This window comes from Cebus imitator, unplaced genomic scaffold (assembly GCF_001604975.1).
Source record: "Cebus imitator isolate Cc_AM_T3 unplaced genomic scaffold, Cebus_imitator-1.0 Scaffold67, whole genome shotgun sequence".
NCBI classification, from domain to species: domain Eukaryota; kingdom Metazoa; phylum Chordata; class Mammalia; order Primates; family Cebidae; genus Cebus; species Cebus imitator.
Genome location: NW_016107382.1, coordinates 5,324,743 through 5,346,849, shown reverse-complemented (window position 1 = coordinate 5,346,849; position 22,107 = coordinate 5,324,743). Strand labels below are relative to the sequence as shown.

At 37.2% G+C, this 22,107-nt stretch overlaps 1 pseudogene; it reads left to right on the top strand.

The window, feature by feature from the left end:
* LOC108305838 overlaps nucleotides 1-100 on the top strand; it is a 1,891-nt pseudogene extending 1,791 nt beyond the window's left edge.
* Nucleotides 101-22,107: the final 22,007 nt, after the last annotated feature.

Here is a 22,107-nt window from a genome sequence, read left to right as displayed (position 1 = left end):
AAAAAAAAAAAAAAAAAAAAAAGAAAAACTGGGACAGTTTACCCACATCAATTGGACAGGCCATGGTGGCAGTGTGTCACGCTCTTCACATAATGCCTAATCATGCTGTTTCTGTTACCCTTCACAATTCCATAGACCAGGACGTTTCATGTATCACCCAACCACAAAACACCACTTAATCGTCCTTTGTTCTATTTTCTGCTCAGATCTTTTAAAATAAAGGGATTTAAGAGACTCCCAGAAAAGTCACATAGAGTTTATTTATAAAGTAGCTCTGTGAGAACCATCATGCCCTCTGCCCTTGTCTCCTGGGACTGACCAGGAGCTGATAATGTGCACGAGAGTGAGAACCAACCCCTTGAAGCAGTCGTTTCCAAGTGCTCCCTGTGGACTAGTAAGACCCCTTTCTGATAAAAAGAAAGACTATTGTTACAATTTGACCAAACTAGAATCTTTCTATCATACAGCTGAATTCCCTTTTTCCTTTGCTCAATATGAGTTACATTTTATTAAAAAAATTCTGAAAGGGTGTCAAGAATGTTTCATGGCAGAGATACACATTTCAAGGAAACAGCTAGTCAGCTGTATCACGGATGTATTTAAAAACCAAGGGGAAACTGAAGGCAGATGACATTATGGTGAACATACTGGAAAGGAATTAAAGCAGCTTGTGATAAGTTGAAGGTAAATTCGAAGGATGATCACTTGGTGACAGTCCTCTAGGGACTGTGCCAGTGACACCTTATATTTCATCTCCAGCTCAGCCCAAACAGATGGCACAAATGAGAATCTTTTCATATGAGGATTTCATCTGGGTTATAACCTAGTCAGTTCTATTTCTTTATTTCCCTCCAGAAGGGCTAGAAGCAAACCCCATCTGCATTCCCAGGGGAGGCAGGATAAAGCTCATTAACAAGATGCTTGAGATGGCCCTGCTTGCAGTTTTACAAAGAAACGTTATGAATTAGCAGTGTAATATGTTACGTGATACAATCTCTCACCACCACAGACCCCGGATTTAGTGCTTTATGGTATAGTTATATTTTAAATAAGATCATTGCTGTCAGAGTTGTCAGATTTTAGCACCTTAAAATAAGATATTAAGAGTAAAGTGGATAAAATGATTTTTGCATCAAATATTAAAAGATGGTTTCCTGTAAGAAACATAAATATGGCATTATCTTAATTTTCAAATTTAGCAAATCTGAAACCAAACCTTCCCACATAATAAATCTCTCTATATGATACAAAAGTGCTCTCTAGTCTATCCCAGGCATTTTAAATAAAGTGTAAAATTAATACATTTAATTTCTGTAAAATATTTCATGTTTCCTTCTTGATGTGTGGCACTTGTCTAGATTTTATGTATATATTCTGAATTTTACTACAGCTATTTCAAATACTTTATCATATTTTGTTATACCGTATGATGCATTAGAATTTGATGAAGAAAAAAGGCTACAGTTTGATTAATTATGGGCCAGAGGTTTTAATTATGTCTTTCAGTTAATCAAATTAATTTCCTCTGTTGTAACAGAAGTAATCCTTTTAGAGACTTTTTTTTTTTTTTGAGATGGAGTCTCGCTCTATCACCCCGCTGGAGTGCAGTGGTGCGATCTCGGCTTTACAAAAACAAAAAGACTTTATAATCCTAGGCTTACATTTATGCCATTGTTTACTAATTAAAGCTTTGAAATACTTAATGCAAATAGTGGCCATGGTTTATTTTATTATTTAATTTTTTTGAGACAGGTCTCACCCTGTCTCCCAAGCCGGAGTGCAGTGGCACAATCTCCGTTCACTACAACCTCCGCCTCCCAGGTTCAAGCGATTCTTCCTGCCTCTGCCTCCCTAGTAGCTGGGACTACAGGTGCTCGCCACTGTGCTGGGCTAACTTTTGTATTTTTAGTAGAGATGAATTTTCACCATGTTGGTCGGGCTGGTCTTGAACTCCTTACCCTAGGTGATCTGCCTGCCCTGACCTACCAAAGGGCTAGAATTACAGGTGTGAGCCACTATGCCTGGTCCTTTTAAAGACATAATTTTTATGCATAGGCAATAATCCTACATTTTATAGAGTTATGTCTAACTATAACTAGCAGAACATTACATTGAACTAACCCCAGTATTCTTAAAATGACTAAAGGTCAGTAACCAAGGCAAGCCCAGGAAAGTGGCTGGGCTCCAAGAATAATCTAGAATGATTCAGGTTTTGTCCATGCTGCATTCTGCGCTTCCATTTTCCATTTCATTGTTTGGTTTCTTTTCTCTCTGTGGACTAACTTTCTCTGCTCTCAGTCAACACACAAAACATGGAGAACAGTAGCTCCCTGATTCTCTGTGTTAGAATTCAGTCATTCAGAAAGAAACTAAACGTACTCTTTCTGTTTCAATTTTAAAATTCCTAGGCAAAAAACTGGCCATTTTCATCAGTTGTCCATTCTTAGATGAGTCAATGAGTGGGTACACAGAGGAGAATAGGGATTAACTCAGCCTTCCAACAGGAGACAGGCGCCGTGGAGACACGCAGGGCACGATGGCTGCCCTGGATCTGCGGCCATTGTGATGAGGGTGTGATGTGAACCTACACATCAACATACCAGAGACTATCTTGCAGAGTGATAACTTAATTCAGTCTGTTTAATTAAAACAAATCAATTTTAAAAAATCGATTTGCTTGGAAGAAAACTACAGCCTTAACTATTACTTGAGTGTGTTTAAACAATTTTGTTTTTAAAATTTTTGTTATTTTGGTGATGCATAAACACACTGTGGTTATTTTTATTTGCCTATTGGGAATTCTGATGAAAAATTAGGTGAGCAAAGGGACATATTTTTTAAAAAATAAGATAGCTGGTCTTATTCAGTCACTGAGTGATAAGGAGGGAAGTTGAAGGCTTAGAATTCTTGGTTGTTGTAGGACGCTTGAGTTGCTGACTTTACCCTTTCATGTTTGCTTTCCTGCCCTGCAGAAACAAGAAAGTTAAATCCTCCTTATATCCCTGGGGTCCCCAGGTGGTCCTGTTACTTGGTTCTGGTGAATGGGATATAAGTGAAAGACTATTGGTGCTTCCCCTTCTGTTCTTTTTCCTGACTAAAATCCTGGAGGGATACCTCAGGTGCATCAGCCACCCCTAAGGATGGCAGAGAAGGAAGGAAAAGAAGAGAAAATGAGAAAATATGGATTGTCTGTGCTTGGGGTCCTCTTATATGAGCCAGACATACTCCTTAATTCATATAAGCTACTCTGTGGGGTTTTTGTGAAACTCATAGCTGAGCACACACTGGATATAGCTATCCCAGCATCAGGAAAGTGGCAAGTATTACTGAACCTTGGTACCTTAAGGTAGCCAATTTCTACTACAAACCTTTCTGCTCTTGTGATGGTTAATTTTAGGTGTCAACTTGATTGGGGTATAAGATGCCCAGATATTTGGTCCAACATTATTCTGGGTGTGTCTGTGAAGGTGTTTCTGGATGAGATTAACATTTGAATCAACGAACTGAATAAAGCAGATTGCTTTCTCTAATGTGGGTGGGCCTCATCCAATCAGTTAAAGACCTGAGTAGAACAAAAAGACTGAATAAGAAGGAACATATCCTGCCTGACTGCATGAGCTGAGACATTGGTCTTTTCCTGATTTTGAACTTGCAATGAAAAATAGACCCCTGAGTCTTAATACTGCCTGCTTTAAGACTGGAACTTACCCTACTGGCTCTCCTGATTCTCAGACCTTTGGACTCAGGCTGGCACTACACTATCAACTCTCCTGGGTCCCCAGCTTACAGGGGATCGTGTGCTGGGGGCTGAGATGGAAGACTTCTCAGCTTCCATAATCATGTCAGCCAAATCCTCATAGTAAATGTCTCTCTAATTTTTTTTTTTTCTCTGGAGGACCTTGACTATTTGGGAGATGTATGGTCGGTTGAATAATAGCCCTCCCAAAGATATCCACATCCAAATCCCCAGAACCTGTACCTATGTTACATACATGGTTAAAGAGACCCTGTAGATGTGATTAAGTATCTTGAGATAGGAAGATTATCCTGAATTATCTGGGTATTCACAAGGGTTCTTAGAGAGGTAGGTCAGAGACTGGAAAGAAGACATGGAGCTGGAAGCAGAGTTCAGAGAGGAAAGGAGACGCTACCCTGCTGACTTGGAAGACAGAAGAGGCCTTGAGCCAAGGAGTGGAGGTAGCCTCTAAAAACTGAAATAGGCAAGAAAATGGATTCTTACCACCTCCTAGGCAGCCCTGTGGAACCATTTTTTACTTTTGACCTCCATAATTATAAAATATTAAACTTGTGTGTTATACTACTAAACGTGTTATTTGCTATAGCAGCAGTAGAAAACTAACAAAGAGGATCTGATTAACAGTATAAACGCAACTGGACTCCGGTAAGTGTTCCCACAGAATCACACAACCTCTAGTCACCCCTCAAATCCATTCAGGACACAGTGGGGTCAGCATGCGGCCATGCCCTTTCAGCAGATTAAAAGTTTCCTTTTTGATCTAATAAAAATAGCAATGTAGACTTAAAGGCAAATTTGGTTTCTTGTATCCAAAACTGAATTTTGAACTCAGCTACCAAGAGGAGTTTGTGACTAGTCTGTATCGAGTGAGTAGAGATTTCATACATGTGACATTTGATATAGGACTCTCTGGATGCATGAGTAATTTTTGCAGATCAGGTATTACCTCATTACACGATGTGTAGAAAGCAACAATGTAACTATAAAGCAACTATTTTCAGTGCACTCTGCCAGGTTATTTCTCTGCCAAATCATTACACCCTGGGAAACAGCACATGGCATTATCAAAACAAGTTTGCTCTCGCGAGCAGTCAGTTCAGATAATTGCATCCTTATTATTGAAAGTTCCCTCAGGAATTTTGGGTCCTGAATTCTGTTCTGCTCTGGAACTGCAGTTTATTAATGCTTCTGTCCCGAGCCAGTTTTAATTAAACTGTACTTCTTTTCTCTTTAGTGACACATAGTTCATTTATTCTAGCAGGTTATAGTTATTGTAGAAATCCAGCTGTTGAAATAATCTGAGACCCCTTCCTATTTGTCATTTTAAGAAATCTCCTGTCAATTTACAAGTTCAGCAGCTGATGAGTATAAAATGTACCTGCTTCCACAAAAAGAAAATGAAAAGCAGAACAGGAAGAAGAAAATAAAGGAAATACTTCAGTTGGCATCTTTTAGAAAACAAAACTAGTATTTGGAGACATTCATACACTGACATGATGTTTATGGCAATAATACTAGGTGATAAATTTAACATCTTAAATACAAATTATTTTTTACCTCTTTTCATTCTGAAATTAAACTGCCTTGTAATTGGTACGGTATGATATGATGGACAAGTTTCTGGAAGATTCGTAATTTTTCATCCCCTTTCTAATAGGATTCTCCTAACTGGCTATAATCATTCTTTATTTTATGCACAAAGTAAAATAAATTTGTTTGTTTGTTACTTATGTGTTTTCACTGACAAGCAATAATGCATCATTAACTGCATCTCTTGTTAGTTATCATTATCAGTTTGCAGTGATAACTTTGTCTCAGCAACACAGGTTCTCCCTCATTATAAGTAAGAATAAAACAGTCACTTTGTTCATTTAACAATCTGATAAATATTCATCGAGTGCCTTCTTTGTGAAAGGCATCATACAAGACAATGCATAGAATACGAAACTGTCTAAGATAGGCTCTATTTTCTGGCAATTTATTGAGGTAACTTATACATTTTGACTCTCAGGGACTCTTCATTGCATTTCCTTTTCTCCCCCCTTCCCCTTCACAATGTTTGGGAGAGAGAATATGATAACAGAGAGTCTGAATGGAGGTGGGCCAGGTGTAGTGGCTCACACCTTTAATCACAGCCCTTTGGGAGACTGAGGTGGGTGGATCGCTTGAGCCCAGGAGTTCAACACCAGCCTGGGCAGCATGGCAAAACCTTGTCTTTACTGAAAATATAAAAATTAGCTGGATGTGGTACTGTGTGCCTGTAGTCCCAGCAACTTGGGAGGCTAAGGTGGCAGAATCACTTGAGCCCAGGAGGTCGAGGCTGCAGTCAGCCTTGATCATGTCACTGCACTCCTGAATGACAGAGACCCTGTCTCAAAAAAACAAAAACAAAAAAGCCTGAAGGAAAAGTGATTAGTTAATAAGCCTGGTCTAGTCATGAAGTTATTATAGGGACAAATAAGACAACAGGAGTAAAGAGAAAAATAAAGTCATAGGAGACATTTAAAAAGAAAGACTCAAAAGGACTCAGCAACTGATTGGCTGTATAGGTAAATATGTGGATACATTTTAAAAATCAGTGTTTCCTCTAATTTCTTTAAAATACACCTGACTGTTTAAAGCAAAAATTAAGACATAGTCTTATGGAATTTACTATAGATAGATAGATACAGATATGTAATACATATGAAAACCATAGCATAAAAGACTGAGTAAGGTGATGATAAATGAAATATCCCCATTGCTATAAAAATTGTTACATTAATGTGAATTGGCATATTTATTTTAACTATGCTATGGAAAGTTAACCATATATATTTTAATTCTTACAGCAACTACTAAAATTTAATGCAAGGAGACATAGCTAAAAAGCAATGGATAAATTAAAAGGTAATTCTAAAAATTATTTAAATAAGTTAAAAGAGAAAAGAAACAAAGGAAAGAAAAATATAGAGAGATTGATATACAGAAAACAAATAATAATATTGCAGACCTAATCCAACCCTATCAATTACATTAAACATTAAAAGTTCATACATTCCAGTTGTATGGATAGTGTACTCAAGCACTCCAATCCTTTTAACTCTACTTAAAAGGCAGAAACTTTTAGAATTACTTAAAAACAAAACAAAGCTCAACTATTTTCTGTCCATATGAGATGCATTTTAAATATGATGATGTAGAAAGGTTGAAATTAAATGGAAACAGAGATGGCATGCAAACAGAAAGGCTGAAGTGGCTATTTAATATCAAGTAAAGTTGACTTAAGACAGGAAGTGTTATCAGAGATAAATAAGGCAGTTTGATCTGATAAAAGTGTCAATCCATCAGGAAGATATAAAAATCATAAATGTATATGCATCTAATAAGACAACAAAATACATGAAACAAAGATTGACAAAATTAAAAGAAGAAATAACTCCAAGAACATAGTTGAAGACTTCACATCCCACTCTCAGCAATAACATAACTAACCAGACAATCAGTAAACACATAAGATAATTGAACAACATTATTAATCATCTTATTCTAATTGCCATTTACAGAACAGCACATCCAGAATCAGCTGAATACACATTCATTTCAAGTACACATGGTATGTTCATAAAGGAACTATATTCTGGGCCATAAAATAAGGCTAGTTTATTTCAAGAGGATTGAAATAACATGGAGGATGTTCTCTGACCACAAAGGAAAATGAATTAGAAAACAATAACGTGTCTGGCAAACTCCCTAAAATATGAAAATTAATACAATGCTAAATAAGCTAGAGGACAAAGAAGAACTTGTAATAAGAACTGGAATATACTTTGAATTGAATAACAACAACTAAAAATCACAACATATCAAAATTTGCAGAATGTAACTAAAACAGTACTTACAGGGAAATGTATGGCTTTAAATAATTCTGTCACAATGAAAGAAAGCTCTAAAAATCAATGACTGAAGACCTCCCTTGAGAGATTATAAAAAGAGAAAGCACAAGAAAAGTATACAGAAGGAAGAAAATAATAAGGTTAAGATAAGAAATCAATGAAAGAGAAAAATGATAGAAAAACACAGCCAAAAGTTGTTTCTTTGAAAAGATCAAAAAGATTTATAAGCCCTAGCTATACTAATTTAAGAAAAACCAGGTAAGGAATGTCACTAGTGCGAACAAGAGTGGTTATTACTAAGATAGAATAGACATTAATAAGATAATGAGGGAATGTTATTAACAATTTTATGCCAACAAATTGACCAATTCAGATGAAATGAACATTTTTTTTAACAAGAAAAGTACAAAAAATGCCACAAGATAAAAATCTGAAGTGTCCTATATCTATTAAGGAAAACTAAAATCATTATCAAACTCTTTCTTCAGAGACTGTTCCAGGCCCACATGGTTTCATTGATGAATTCTAACAAATATTTAAGAAAAAAAATAACATTCTTAAATACACTATTTCAGAAAAGAGAGAGCAAGGAAGAATTTCAATTCATTTTATGATACCAGCATAATCTTAGTCCATAAACTGATAAAGACACTTTATTTTTAAATTATGCATTGTATTGAGGAAGGAGACCCTTAATCCTCTTCAGCCCTCTGCATTGCATCTCAAAAGGAGAAGCTAGAAGTCAGCCAGAAGGGGGACCAGTTGGCGCCACCAGCCAGGGTGAAAATAAGACCCCTACCGATTACCACAATCTCTCCTACAGATGGCAGGCATGGTATGGACGAATCTTTCCGGAAGGCATTGTTTTTATCTAAACAAGATCAAATTCTACCTAAGCCACACATCCCATGCCTACTCCACGAACTATAAACCCAAGACCCTTTCACATATAATTTCTAGAGCTGTAAACCCAAGACCCTTTCACGTGTAATTTCTAGAGTTGTAAACCCAAGACCCTTTCACGTGTAATTTCTAGAGTTGTAAGCCTATATAAGGGCAGCACTTCTCTTTGTTAGATGAGCTTTGCTATTAGGCAGCTATGTCACCTTGCTTCTAGCCGAAATAAATCACCACTTCCTTCCTAGTTCGGTGTCCAAGAGGTCTGTTTCTTGCAACTGCTCCTGCTTCAGTATCTCTTTTTCTTTTTTTGAGATGGAATCTTGCTGTTACTTGGGAGGCTGGAATGCAATGGCGTGATCTTGGCTCACTGCAACCTCTGCCTCCTGGGTTCAAGCAATTCTTTTGCCTCAGCCTCCCAAGTAACTGGGATGACAGGGGTGTGCCACCACGCCTAGCTAATTTTTCTTTTTTTAGTACAGACGGGGTTTCACCATGTTGGCCAGGCTGGTCTTGAACTCCTGACCTCAGGTGAGCTGCTCTCCACGGCCTCCCAAAGTGCTGGGATTACAGGCATGAGCCACTGTGCCCAGCCTATGCATCATACCTCTAATAAAGATGGCCTTAATTTCCTTAACTAAAATATTAGCAAACCAAATACATCAACATGTATGTAAAGAACAATTGCAAGGAGGATTTATCCAAGAAATGTAAGATTGTTGTAGCATTCCAAAATCAAGGTAATTCTTCATATTTTCAAAAATCAATAAAAACCATATGATTCTTTCATTAGAAGCAGAAAAATATTGATAAAACTCATCATTCATCCATGTCAAAATGCTCAGCAAACTAAAACTAGAAGAAAGCTGGGCATAGTGATGCATACCTGTAGTCCTAGCTACTTGGAGGCTGAGGTGGGAGGATCACTTAAGCCCAGGAGTTTGAGTCCAACCTTGGTGACATATCAAGACCTTCATCTAAAATGAATGAAAGAATGAATAATAATTTTTACAATTCTCCTTCTGAGCTCATCTAAAAAAAAACTGGAAGGAAACTTCAATTTGTTAAAGAGCATCTATAAAATCTTACAGGTAGTATTGTACTTAATGAAAAATATTGATTACATACCCCTAAGACTGGAATTAAGCCAATAATGACCACTTTCATCTCTTTTACTCACAGGTGTTTTGGAGGCCCTTAACAATGTAATAAAAGGCAAGACAATTAAATTTTTAAAAATACAGATTTAAAAAATGTAAAACTTTTTCTACTCTTAGGTGATGACTACTTATGCAGAAAATCCTAAGCAATCTACAAAAGCACTACTACCTAATAAGTGAGAGACAGGAAAATGGCAGATAGGAGGCAGGACTGACTTGCACTTCCCACTAGGACAGACAAGAGTAGCAGGTGGAAACCCACATTGTGAAGTTTTGCTTTAAGAACTACCACAGGAACATACCAGGAAAACCAAGAGAATCCACAGACCCTTCGAAGAAGGTGGATTGCCACTGGACACTGCAGGCTACAGGGACAGCTGAGGATCTCAGAAGACAAAGGACATAATTCCTTGGGAGATTTATGGCCCTGCCTACCGCCTGAGAAATCTGAATACTTATCCAAAATCCACCCCAGGGCAAGCTTGTATCCTCCCTACACAACTGTTGCTGAGGTGCTCTTGAAAGCACCACCTCCTGCCCGGAGACTAGCCAACACAAAACCAGTGCAAACCCAAAAATACGAACAAGACTTCACAACACTACTTCCACCAGAGCAGATGCTGGTGTCTATGGCTGAGAGACCTAAGAACAGGTCATATCAGAGGACACTTTGCAGACACTATCCAGTATTAGCCCAGAGCCTGGTAGCTCTGCTGGGTGGCTAGATCCAGAAGAAAAATAAAAATCACTGCAATTCCGGTCTCAGGAAGCCCCATCCCTAGGGGAAAGAGGAGAGCACCACATTAAAGGAGCACCCCGTGGGACAAAAGAATTTGTTTTTTTGTTTGTTATTTTTTTACACATATATATATATATATATATGTGTGTGTGTGTGTGTGTGTTTAAAATTATATATATATATATATATACATAATTGTACTTCAGATTCTGGACTACATGTGCAGATCATGCAGAATTGTTGCATAGGTACATACATGGCAATATGGTTTGCTGCCTCCATCCCCCGTCACTTGTATCTGGCATTTCTCACCATGTTATCCCTCCCCAACCTCCTTAACCTCACTATCCCTCCCCTAGTCCCCCACAACAGACCCCCAGTGTGTGATGCTCCCCTCCCTGTGTCAATGTGTTCTCATTGTTCAACACCCGCCTGTGAGTGAGAACATGCAGTGTTTGATTTTCCATTCTTGTGTCAGTTTGCTGAGAATGATGGTTTCCAGATACATCTATGTCCCTACAAAGCACACAAACTCATCATTTTTTAGGGTTGCATAGTATTCCATGGTGTATATGTGCCACATTTTCCCTGTCCAGTCTATCATCGATGGGTATTTGGGTTGGTTCCAGGTCTTTGTTGTTGTAAACAGTGCTGCAACGAACATACGTGTGCATATGTCTTCATAATAGAATGATTTATAATCCTTTGGATATATACCCAGTAATGGAATTGCTGGGTCAAATGGAATTTCTATTTTTAGGTCCCTGAGGAATCGCCACACTGTCTTCCACAATGGTTGAACTAATTTACATTCCCACCAACAGTGTAAAAGTGTTCCTATTTCTCCACATCCTCTCCAGCATCTGTTGTCTCCAGATTTTTTAATGATTGCCATTCTAACTGGTGTGAGATAGTATCTCAATGTGATTTTGATTTGTATTTCTCTAATCATCAGAGATGATGAGCATTTTTTCATATGTTTATTGGCCTCACATTTATTTTGTTTTGAAAAGTGTCTGTTTATGTCCTTCACCCACTTTTGAATGGGTTTGTTTTTTTTTTTTTTCTTGTAAATCTGTTTTAGATCTTTGTAGATTCTGAATATTAGTCTTTTGTCAGATGGGTAGATTGCAAAAATTTTTCCCATTCTGTTGGTTGCTGGTTCACTCTAATTGATTGTTTCTTTTGCTGTACAGAAGTTCTTGAGTTTAATTAGGTCCCATTTGTCTATTTTAGCTTTTGTTGCCAGTGCTTTGGTGTTTTAGTCATGAAGTCCTTGCCTATGCCTATGTCCTGGATGGTTTTGCCGAGGTTTTCTTCTAGGGTGTTTATGGTGTTAGGTCTTACATTTAAGTTTTTAATCCATCTGGAGTTAATTTTAGTGTAAGGTGTCAGGAAGGGGTCCAGTTTCTGTTTTCTGCACATGGCTAGCCAGTTATCCCAACACCATTTATCAAACAGGGAATCCTTTCCCCATTGCTTGTTTTTGTCAGGTTTGTCAAACATCAGATGGTTGTAGATGTGTGGCATTGCTTATAAGGCCTCTGTTCTGTTCCATTGGTCTATATCTCTGTTATACCATGCTGTTTAGATTACTGTAGCCTTGTAGTATTGTTAGAAGTCAGGTAGCATGATGCCTCCAGCTTTGTTCATTTTCCTTAGGATTGTCTTGGCTATGTGGGTTCTCTTTTGGTTCCATACGAAGTTTAAGGTGGTTTTTTCCAGTTCTGTGAAGAAGGTCATAGTTAGCTTGATGGGGATAGCATTAAATCTGTAAATTACTTTGGGCAGTATGGCCATTTTCACAATATTGATTCTTCCTAACCATGAGCATGGAATGTTCTTCCATCTGTTTGTGTCCTCTCTTATTTTCTTGAGCAGTGGTTCTAGGCTGAAAGTTCTTTTCTTTAAGGATATTGAATATTGGCCCCCACTCTCTTCTGGATTGTAGGGTTTCTGCCAAGAGATCCACTGCGAGTCTGATGGACTTCCCTTTGTGGGTAACCAGACCTTTCTATCTGGCCCTTAGCATTTTTTCCTTCATTTCAACACTAGTGAATCTGACAATTATGTGCCTTGGGGTTGCTCTTCTTGAGGAATATCTTTGTGGTATTCTCTGTATTTCCTTGAATTGAATGTTGGCCTGCCTTGCAAGGTTGGGGAAGTTCTTCTGAATAATATCCTGAAGACTGTTTTTCAGCTTGGATTCATTCTCTCCATCACATTCAGGTACATCTATCAAATGTAGATTAGGTCTTTTCACATAATCCCATATTTCTTGGAGGCTTTGTTCATTTCTTTTCACTCTTATTTCTCTAATCTTGCTTTCTCATTTTATTTCATTGAGTTGATCTTCAATCTCTGATATCCTTTCTTCTGCTTGATTGATTCAGCTATTGAAATTTGTGTATGCTTCGCAATGTTCTCTTGATGTGTTTTTCAGCTCCATCAGGTCATTTACATTCTTCTCTAAGCTGTTTATTCTCGTTAGCATTTCATCTAACCCTTTTTCAAAGTTCTTAGTTTCTTTGCATTGGGTAAGAATATGTTCTTTTACCTCAGAGAAGTCTGTTATTACCTACCTTCTGAAGCCTATTTCTGTCAATTCGTCATACTCATTCTCTATCCAGCTTTGTTCCCTTCCTGGTGAGGAGTTGTGATCCCTTGGAGGAGGAGAAGCATTCTGGTTTTGGGTGCTTTCATCCTTTTTGTGCTGGTTTCTTCCCATCTTTGTGGATTTATCTACCTGTGGTCTTTGTAGTTGGTGACTTTCGGAGGGGACTCTGAGTGGATGTCCTTTTTGTTGATGCTGAAGTTATTTCTTTCTGTTTCTTAGTTTTCCTTCTAATCATCATGCCCCTCTGCTGTAGGACTGCTGGAGGTCTACTCCAGACCCGCTTGCCTGGGGATCACCCGCGGGGTCTGCAGAACAGTAAGAGTTTTTGCCAGTTTTTTCTTCTGTTATCTCCGTCCCAGAAGGATACCTGCCAGATGTCAGCCTGAGCTCTCCTTTATGAGTGTCTCTTCAGATATATAGGGGTCAGGAAGCTCCTTGAGGAGACAGCCTGTCCCTTATAGGAGTTCAAGTTCTGAGCTGGGAGCTCCATTGTTCCATTTAGAGCTTCTGGGCAGGTACGTTTAAGTCTGCTGCAGCGGAACTCATACATGCTTTTTCCCCAGGTGCTCTGTCCTGGAAAGGTGAAGTTTTATAAGTTCCTGACATGCTGCTGCCTTTTTTCAGAGATGCCTTGCCCCACACGGTGGTAGTCTAGCTATAGTCTGCCAGCAGAGGCGTTACTGAGCTGCCATTGGCTCCGCCCAGCTGCTGTGTGAACTTCCTGTTAGAAGTGCATCAGTAATGGTGGCCTGCCTTAGTAATGGTGGATTACCTCGGCAATGGCAGACTGCCTCAGTAATGGCGGACTGCCTCGGTAATGGTGGACTGCTTTGGTAGTGGTGCACTGCCTCGGTAATGGCTGATGCCCTTCCCCCCACTGAGCTGGACTGTACCAGATCCAGCTGCACTTGCTGTGAAACTCTCAATCCAGAGCATTTCAGATTGCTGGTCTTTGTGGGCGGTGGGACCCACTGAGCCAGATCACCTGGCTCGCTGTTTCAGCCCCCTTTTTTTCAGTTGAACGGGTGGCTCTGTATCCCAGGCACTCCAGGCACCTGTTGAAACAGCCACCCGGATTTGTGCGAGTTTTGTGCAGAGACCTGCAGCACCAGCTGAAACAGCCATGCTAGAAACTCATGGCACTTTTCAGCCCAGGAATCTCCAGGTCTGTGAGCAGTAAAAACTCATATGGAAATGTGGTGATCACTCACCCTCTGTGTTCTTCTCGCTGGGAACTGCACTCCAGAACTGTTCCTATTTGGCCACTGGGACAAAAGAATTTGAATAGCAGCCCTTGAGTCCCAGATCTTCCCACTAACATAGTCTACCCAAATGAGAAGAAACCAGAAAAACAAATCTAGTAATATAAAAAAACTAGGTTCTTTAACACCCCTAAATAATCACACTAGCTCACCAACAATGGATCAAAACTAAGACAAAATCTCTCTGAATTGCCAGAAAAAAAATTCAGAAGGTTAACTACTAAGCTAATCAAGAAGGCACCAGAGAAAGGTAAAGTCCAACTTAGAGAAATCAAAAACATGATATAGGACATGAATGAAAAAATCTCCAGTGAAATAAATAACATTAAATTTAAAAAAACTTCTGGAAATGAAGGACATACTTAGAGAAATGCAAAATACACTAGAAAGGCTCACCAATAGTATTGAACAAGTAGTAGAAAGAACTTCAGAGCTCAAAGACAAGGCTTTTGAATTAACCCAACCCAACAAAGACAAAGCAAAAAGAATTTTAAAAAATGATCAAAGCCTCCAAGAAGGTTGGGAGTATGTTAAACAATCAAATCTAAGAATAATTGGTGTTCCTGAAGAAGAGAAATCTAAAAGTATGGAAACTGTATTTGAGGGAATAATCAAGAAAAACTTCCCCAGCCTTGCTAGACATCTAGATATTCAAATATAAGAAGCTCAAAGAACATCTGGAAAATTAATTGCAAAAAAATTATTGTCCAGGCATATAGACATTATGTTATCTAAAGTCAAGATGAAAAAAAGTATCGTAAGAGCTATGAGGCCAAAGCATCAGGTAACCTATAAAGGAAAACCTATCAGATTAACAGCAGATTTCCCAGCAGAAACCCTACAAGTTAGAAGGGATTATGGTCCTAACTTTGACTCCTTAAACAAAACAATTATCAGCCAAGAATTTTGTAACCAGTGAAACTAAGCTTCATAAATGAAGAAAAGATACAGTCTTTTTCAGACAAATAAATGCTGAAAGAATTTGCCAATACCAAGCCAGCACTACAAAAACTGCTGGAAGGAGCTCTCCATCTTGAACAAATCCTCAATATACACCAAAATAAAATCTCTTTAAAACATAAACCTCACAGGACATATAAAACAATAACACAAGGGGGAAAAAATAACAAGTTATTCAGGCAACAAATAGCACAATGAATAGAATAATTCCTCACATCTAAATACCAAAATTGAAGGTAAATGGCCTAAATGTTCCACTTAAAAAATACAGAATGGCAGAATGGATTAAAATTTCACCAACCAAGTATCTGCTGTCTTCGAGACTCACCTGACTCATAAGGAATCATATAAACTTAAGGTAAACAGGTGGAAAAAAGATATTCCATGCAAATGGACACCAAAAGTGAGCAAGAGAAGCTATTCTTATATCAGAAAAAGCAGACTTTAAAGCAACAGCAGTTAAAAAAGACAAAGAAGGACATTATACAATGATAAAAGGACTAGTCCAACAGTAAAATATCACAGTCCTAAATATATATGCACCTAATGCTGGAACTCCCAAATGTATAAAACAATTACTTCTAGACCTAAGAAATGAGACAGACAGCAATACAATAATAGTGGGGGACTTTAATACTCCACTGACAGCACTAGATAGATCATCAAGACAGGATGTCAGTAAAGAAACAATGAACTTAAACTATACCCTAGAACAAATGAACTTAAGAGATATTTACAGAACATTCTACCCAACAACTCCAGAATATACATTGTATTAATCAGCACATGGAACATTTTCCATATGATAGGCCACAAAACATGTCTCAACACATTTAAGAAAATTGAAATTATAGCAAACATTTTCTATAATTTAAGAAAATTAAAAATATAGCAAATATTTTCTCAAACCATTCAATTTCAATGGAATAAAATTGAAAATCAACTCCAAAAGGAACCCTCAAAACCATGCAAATCCATGGAAATTGAATAAGCTGTTCCTAAATGATTTTTGGGTCAACAATGAAACAAAGATTGAAGTTAAAATATTCTTTGAGCTGAATGGTAATAGTGAGACAACCTATTAAAGCCTCTGGGATACAGCAAAAGCAGTGCTAAAAGGAAAGTTCATAGCAAGCATTAAATGCCTGTATCAAAACATCTGAAAGAACACAAATAGACAATCTAAGTTCACACCTCAAAAAACTAGAGAAACAAAAACAAACCAAACCCAAACCTAGCAGAAGAAAAGAAATAACCAAGATCAAAGCAGTACTAAATGAACTTGAAACAACAAAAAAACTATACCAAGATAAATGAAAGAAAAAGCTGGTTCTTTGAAATGATAAATAAAATTAATAGACCATTAGCAAGACTAATCAAGAAGAGAAAAGATCCAAATAAGCTCAATTAGAAACAAAATGGGAGATATTACAACCAATACCACAGAAATACAAGAGATTATTCAAAGCTACTGTGAACACTTTTACATGCATTAACTAGAAAACCTAGAGGAGATGGATAAATTCCTGGAAATATACAACCCTCCTAGATTAAACCAGGAAGTAATAGAAGCTCTGAACAGACTAATAACAAGCAGGAAGATTGAAATGGTAATTTAAAAGTTACCAAGAAAAAAATTCCAGGACCAGATGATTCATAGCTGAATTCTATCAGATATTCAAAGAATTTGTACTAATCCTATTGACACTAATCCAGAAGACAGAGAAAGAGTGAATATTCCTTAAATCATTCTATAAAGCCAGTATCACCCTAATATCAAAACCAAGAGAGTACATAACAAAAAAAGAAAACTATAGACCAATGAACATAGATGCAAAAATCCTCAAGAAAATACTAGCTAACCAAATTCAACAGCATATTAAAAAGATAATCCACCATGATCAAGTGGGTTTCATACTAGGGATGCAGAGATGGTTTAACACATGCAAGTCAATAAATGTAATGCACGGCATAAACAGAATTAAAACCAAAAATCACATGATCATCTCAATAGATGCAGAAAAAGATCTGACACAATCCAACATTCCTTTAAGATTAAAACCCTCAATAAAATTGGCATAGAAGGGACATCCCCAAAGGCAACAAAAGCTATCTATGGCAAACCCACAACCAACATTATACTAAAAGGGAAAAGCTGAAAGCACTCCCCCTGAGAACTAAAGGTTGCTTACTTTCACCACTTCTATTCAACATAGTACTAGAAGTCCTAGCCAGACCAACCAGAGAAGAGAAAGAAATAAAGGACATCCAAGTCAGTAAAGAGGAAGTCATAGTCACCGTTTGTGATGACATGATTGTATACCTAGAAAACCATGAAGACTCATCCAAAAAGCTCCTAGAACTGGTAAATGAATTCAGCAAAGTTTCAGGATATGAAATTAATGTACAAAAACCAGTAGCTCTGCTATACACCAACAGCGACCAAGCTGAGAATCAAATCAAGAACTCAACCCCTTTCACAATAGCTGCAAAAATAAAATAAAATACTTAGGAATATATCTAACCAAGGAGATGAAAGAATTCCACAAGGAAAACTATGAAATACTGAAGAAATAAATCATAAGTGGAAATAAATGGAAACACATTCCATGCTCATGGATGGGTAGAGTCAATTTTGTAAAAACGACCATACTGCCAAAAGCAATATACAAATTAAATGAAATTCCCATCAAAATACCACTGTCATTCTTCACAGAACTAGGAAAAAACAATCCTGAAACTTATATGGAATCAAAAAAGCCTGCAAAGCCAAAGCAAGACTAAGCAAAAAGAACAAATCTGGAGGCATCACATTATTCTACTTCAAACTGTACTATAAGGCCATAGGCACCCAAACAACATGGTACTGGTATAAAAACAAGCATAGAGACCAATGGAACATAATAGAAAACCCAGAAATAAAGGCAAATATTTACAGTCAACTGATCTTCAACAAAGCAAACCAAAACATAAAGTGGGGAAACAACACCCTATTCAACAAATGGTGCTGAGATAATTAGCAAGCCACATGTAGATGAACAAAACTGGATCCTCATCTCTCACCTTATACAAAAATCAATGCAAGATGGGTCAAAGACGTAAATCTAAGACCTGAAACTATAAAAATTCTAGAAGATAGCATTGGAAACATCCTTCTAGACATTGGCTTAGGCAAAGACTTTATGAGTAAGAACCCAAAAGCAAATGCAACAAAAACAAAGATAAGGCCAGGCAAAGTGGCTCACGCCTGTAATCCTAACATTTTGGGAGGCCAAGATGGGAGGATCACCTGAGGTCAGGAGTTCGAGACTGGCCTGGCTAACATCGTGAAACCCTGTGTCTATTAAAAATACAAAATTAGCTGGGTGTGGTGGTGAGCATCTGTAATCCCAGCTACTTGGGAGGATGAGGCAGGAGAATCACTTGAATGCAGGAGATGGAAATTGCAGTGAGCCGAGACCACACCACTGCACTCCAGCCTGGGCGACAGAGTAAGATTCCATCTCCAAAAAACAAACAAGCAAAGAGAAACAAAGATAAGTAGCTGGGACTTATTTAAACTAAAAAGCTTCTGCACAGCAAAAGAAACAATCAGCAGAATAAACAGACAACCCACAGAATGGGAGAAAATCTTTGTAATCTGCACATCTGACAAAGAACTAATATTCAGAATTTACAAGGAACTCAAACAAGTCATGAAAAAATAATCCCATCAAAAGTGGGCTAAGAACATAAATTCTCAAAAGAAGATATACAAATGGTCAAAAAACAGATGAAAAAAAAAAAAACACTCAGTGTCACTAATTATCAAGTAAATGCAAATCAAAACCACTATGTGATATCAGATTACTCCTGAAAGAATGGCCATAATCAGACAATCAAAACATAATAGATGTTGGCATGGATGTGGTGAAAAGGGAACACTTTTACACTACTGGTGAGAATGTAAACTAGTACAACCACTATGGAAAACAGTGTGGAGATTCCTGAAAGAACTAAAGGTAGAATTACCATTTGGTCCAGAAATTCCACTGCTGGGTATCTACCCAGAGGAAAATAAGTCATTATACAAAAAAAGATACTTGCACACCCATGTTTATAGCAGCACAATTTGCAATTGGAAAAATATGGAACCAACACAAGTGCCCATCAATCAATGAGTAGATAAAGAAACTGTGGTATGTATACCATGGAATACTATTCAACCTTAAAAAGGAATAAAATAATGGCATTGATAGCAACCTGGAAGAAATTGGAGACCATTACTCTAAGTGAAGTAACTCAGGAATGGAAAACCAAACATCATATGTTCTCACTCATAAGTGGGAGCTAAGCTATGAGAATGCAAAGGCATAAGAATGATACAATGTACTTTGGAAACTCGGGGGAAATAGTGGCAGGGATGTGAGGGATAAAGACTATACATTGGGTAAAGTGTATACTGCTTGGGTTATGGGTGCACCAAAATCTCAGAAATCACCGCTAAAAGACTTATCCGTGTAATCGAACACCACCTGTTCCCCAGAAACCAATTGAAATAATTAAATATACATTCATGCAAATGTTCATTGCAGCACTATGCACCATATCAAGGTCATGGAAGCAACCTAAATGCCATTCAATGATAGACTAAAGAAAATGTGGTACATATACGCCACAGAGTACCATGTAGCCATAAAAAAGAATGAGATCGTGTCTTTTGTGGGAACATGAATGGAGCTAGAAGGTCTTAACCTTAGCAAATTAACACAGGAACAGAAAACTAAATAATGCATGTTCTCACTTACAAGTGAGTACTAAATGATAAGAACTTATGAACTCAAAGAAGGAAACAACGGACAGCTTAATAGCTGGGTAATGTAATAATATGTACAACAAACCCTTGTGAAACCTGTTTACCTATATAAAAAAAACTTTCACATATATTTCCAAATATAAAATAAAAGTTAATTTTAAAAAATGTGATATATATATAGACACAATGGAATAGTATTTAGCCATAAAAAAAGAATGAAATCCTGTCATTTGCAACAACATGGATGGAACTGGAGGTCTTATGTTAAGTGAAATAAGCCAGGCACAGAAAGACAAGCTTTGCATGTTCTCACTTATTTGTGGGAGCTAAAAATTAAAACATTTGAATTCACAGAGATAAGGAGTAGAACTACGTTACCAGACGCTGGGAAGGGTAGTTGTTGTGGAGGGTGAGGGAAGGTAGGGGGAAGTGGGGATAGCTAACGAGTGTGAAAATATTCTTAGAGAGAATGAATAAGATCTAGTATTTGTCCAACAGTGTGACTACAGTCAACAATAATTTATTATACATTTTAAAATAACTAAAAGAGTATAATTGGATTCCTTGTAACACAAAGATAAATGCTTGAGGGGATGGGTACTCCATTTATCTTGATGATGTGATTACCACACACTATATGCCTGTATCAAAATATCTCATGTACCCCTTAAATATATACACCTATTACGAACCCACAAAAACTTAAACATTTTTAAAAATAAAAATAAAAGTATCAACTTCCTTTGAATAAGATGCTCAAGACTTCCTTGAAGAAAACTACAAAATTTAATTGAGATAAATTTAGAGTGGCATAAAGAGAGAGAGATACATTGTATATGAATGCAACTTCCAACATTGCAAAAATATGTTTTCTTCAATCAAAATAACAAGACTTTTTGTGGAACATGACAAGCTGATTCTAAAACTGTAACAAAAATGGCAATGGACCAAAAACCATCAATATACTCTTTAAGAAGAGAAACAAGGTAGGATGCTTTGCTATACCACATATCAAGGCTTATTAGAAAGTAAGTAAGAAAAAATACAACTATACCAACAGAATATAACAGAAAAGAAAAAGACCCTTATTGATATAGAAACTTGATATGCAATACAGTAACCACTAAAGAACAGTGAGGAAAATTCAGTATTTTGAATAAATGATTCTGGGCAGATTGGATATCCATTTGGAAACAGGATAGAATCTTAATTACCTGCCTCCTGCTCTACACAAAAGGCCATTCCAAGTAGAACTTAGATATAAATATGACAGACAGAAAAATGAACTTTCTTGAGAAAAACAATAGAATATTTTCATCATCTAGGCTTGTCTTAAACAGGAAACAAAAACCAGTTTCTAATTGTGTAGGAAAAGATGAAAAATTTGGATTACAGTTAGATAGATAACTTCTTTTCGTCAAGACATTTTAGGAACATGGGAATTGGAGATGATATTTGCAAAACACACAACTAACAAAGAGGTTGAATCCAAAGTATGTTTTTAAAAAAACTCTTCAAATCAATAGGAAAAAGAACAGGCAACACAACAAAAAAGTGGGCAAAGATTTAAACAGGCATTTCAAAGAATAAGATATCTAAATGGCCCGTAAACACACAAAGAAAGGCTCAACCTCATCAGTCATTAAGGAAATACAATTAGTATCACACTGTGAAACCATTATAATGGTTATATTAAGAAGATTGAAAATACCAGATGTTTGCAAGGACATGAAACAACTGAAACTCTAATACTACTGACAAGAGTATAAATTGGTACAACCACTTTGGAATACTATTTGCCATTGTCCACTGAATTTAAAAATATGCAAAAACCAATGACTCACTACTTCTACTCGATATACACCCAATATAATTGCATACAGCATTTAGCCAAAGGTGTATACAAGAAAGGCTGTAGCAATATTACTGGAAATAGGCAAAAATTAGAAACATCTCCAATGTTCATCTACAATAGAATGGATATATGTGATATATTCATGAAATTGAATAGTATACAGCAGTAAAAAGGAATTAATCCAAGCTAC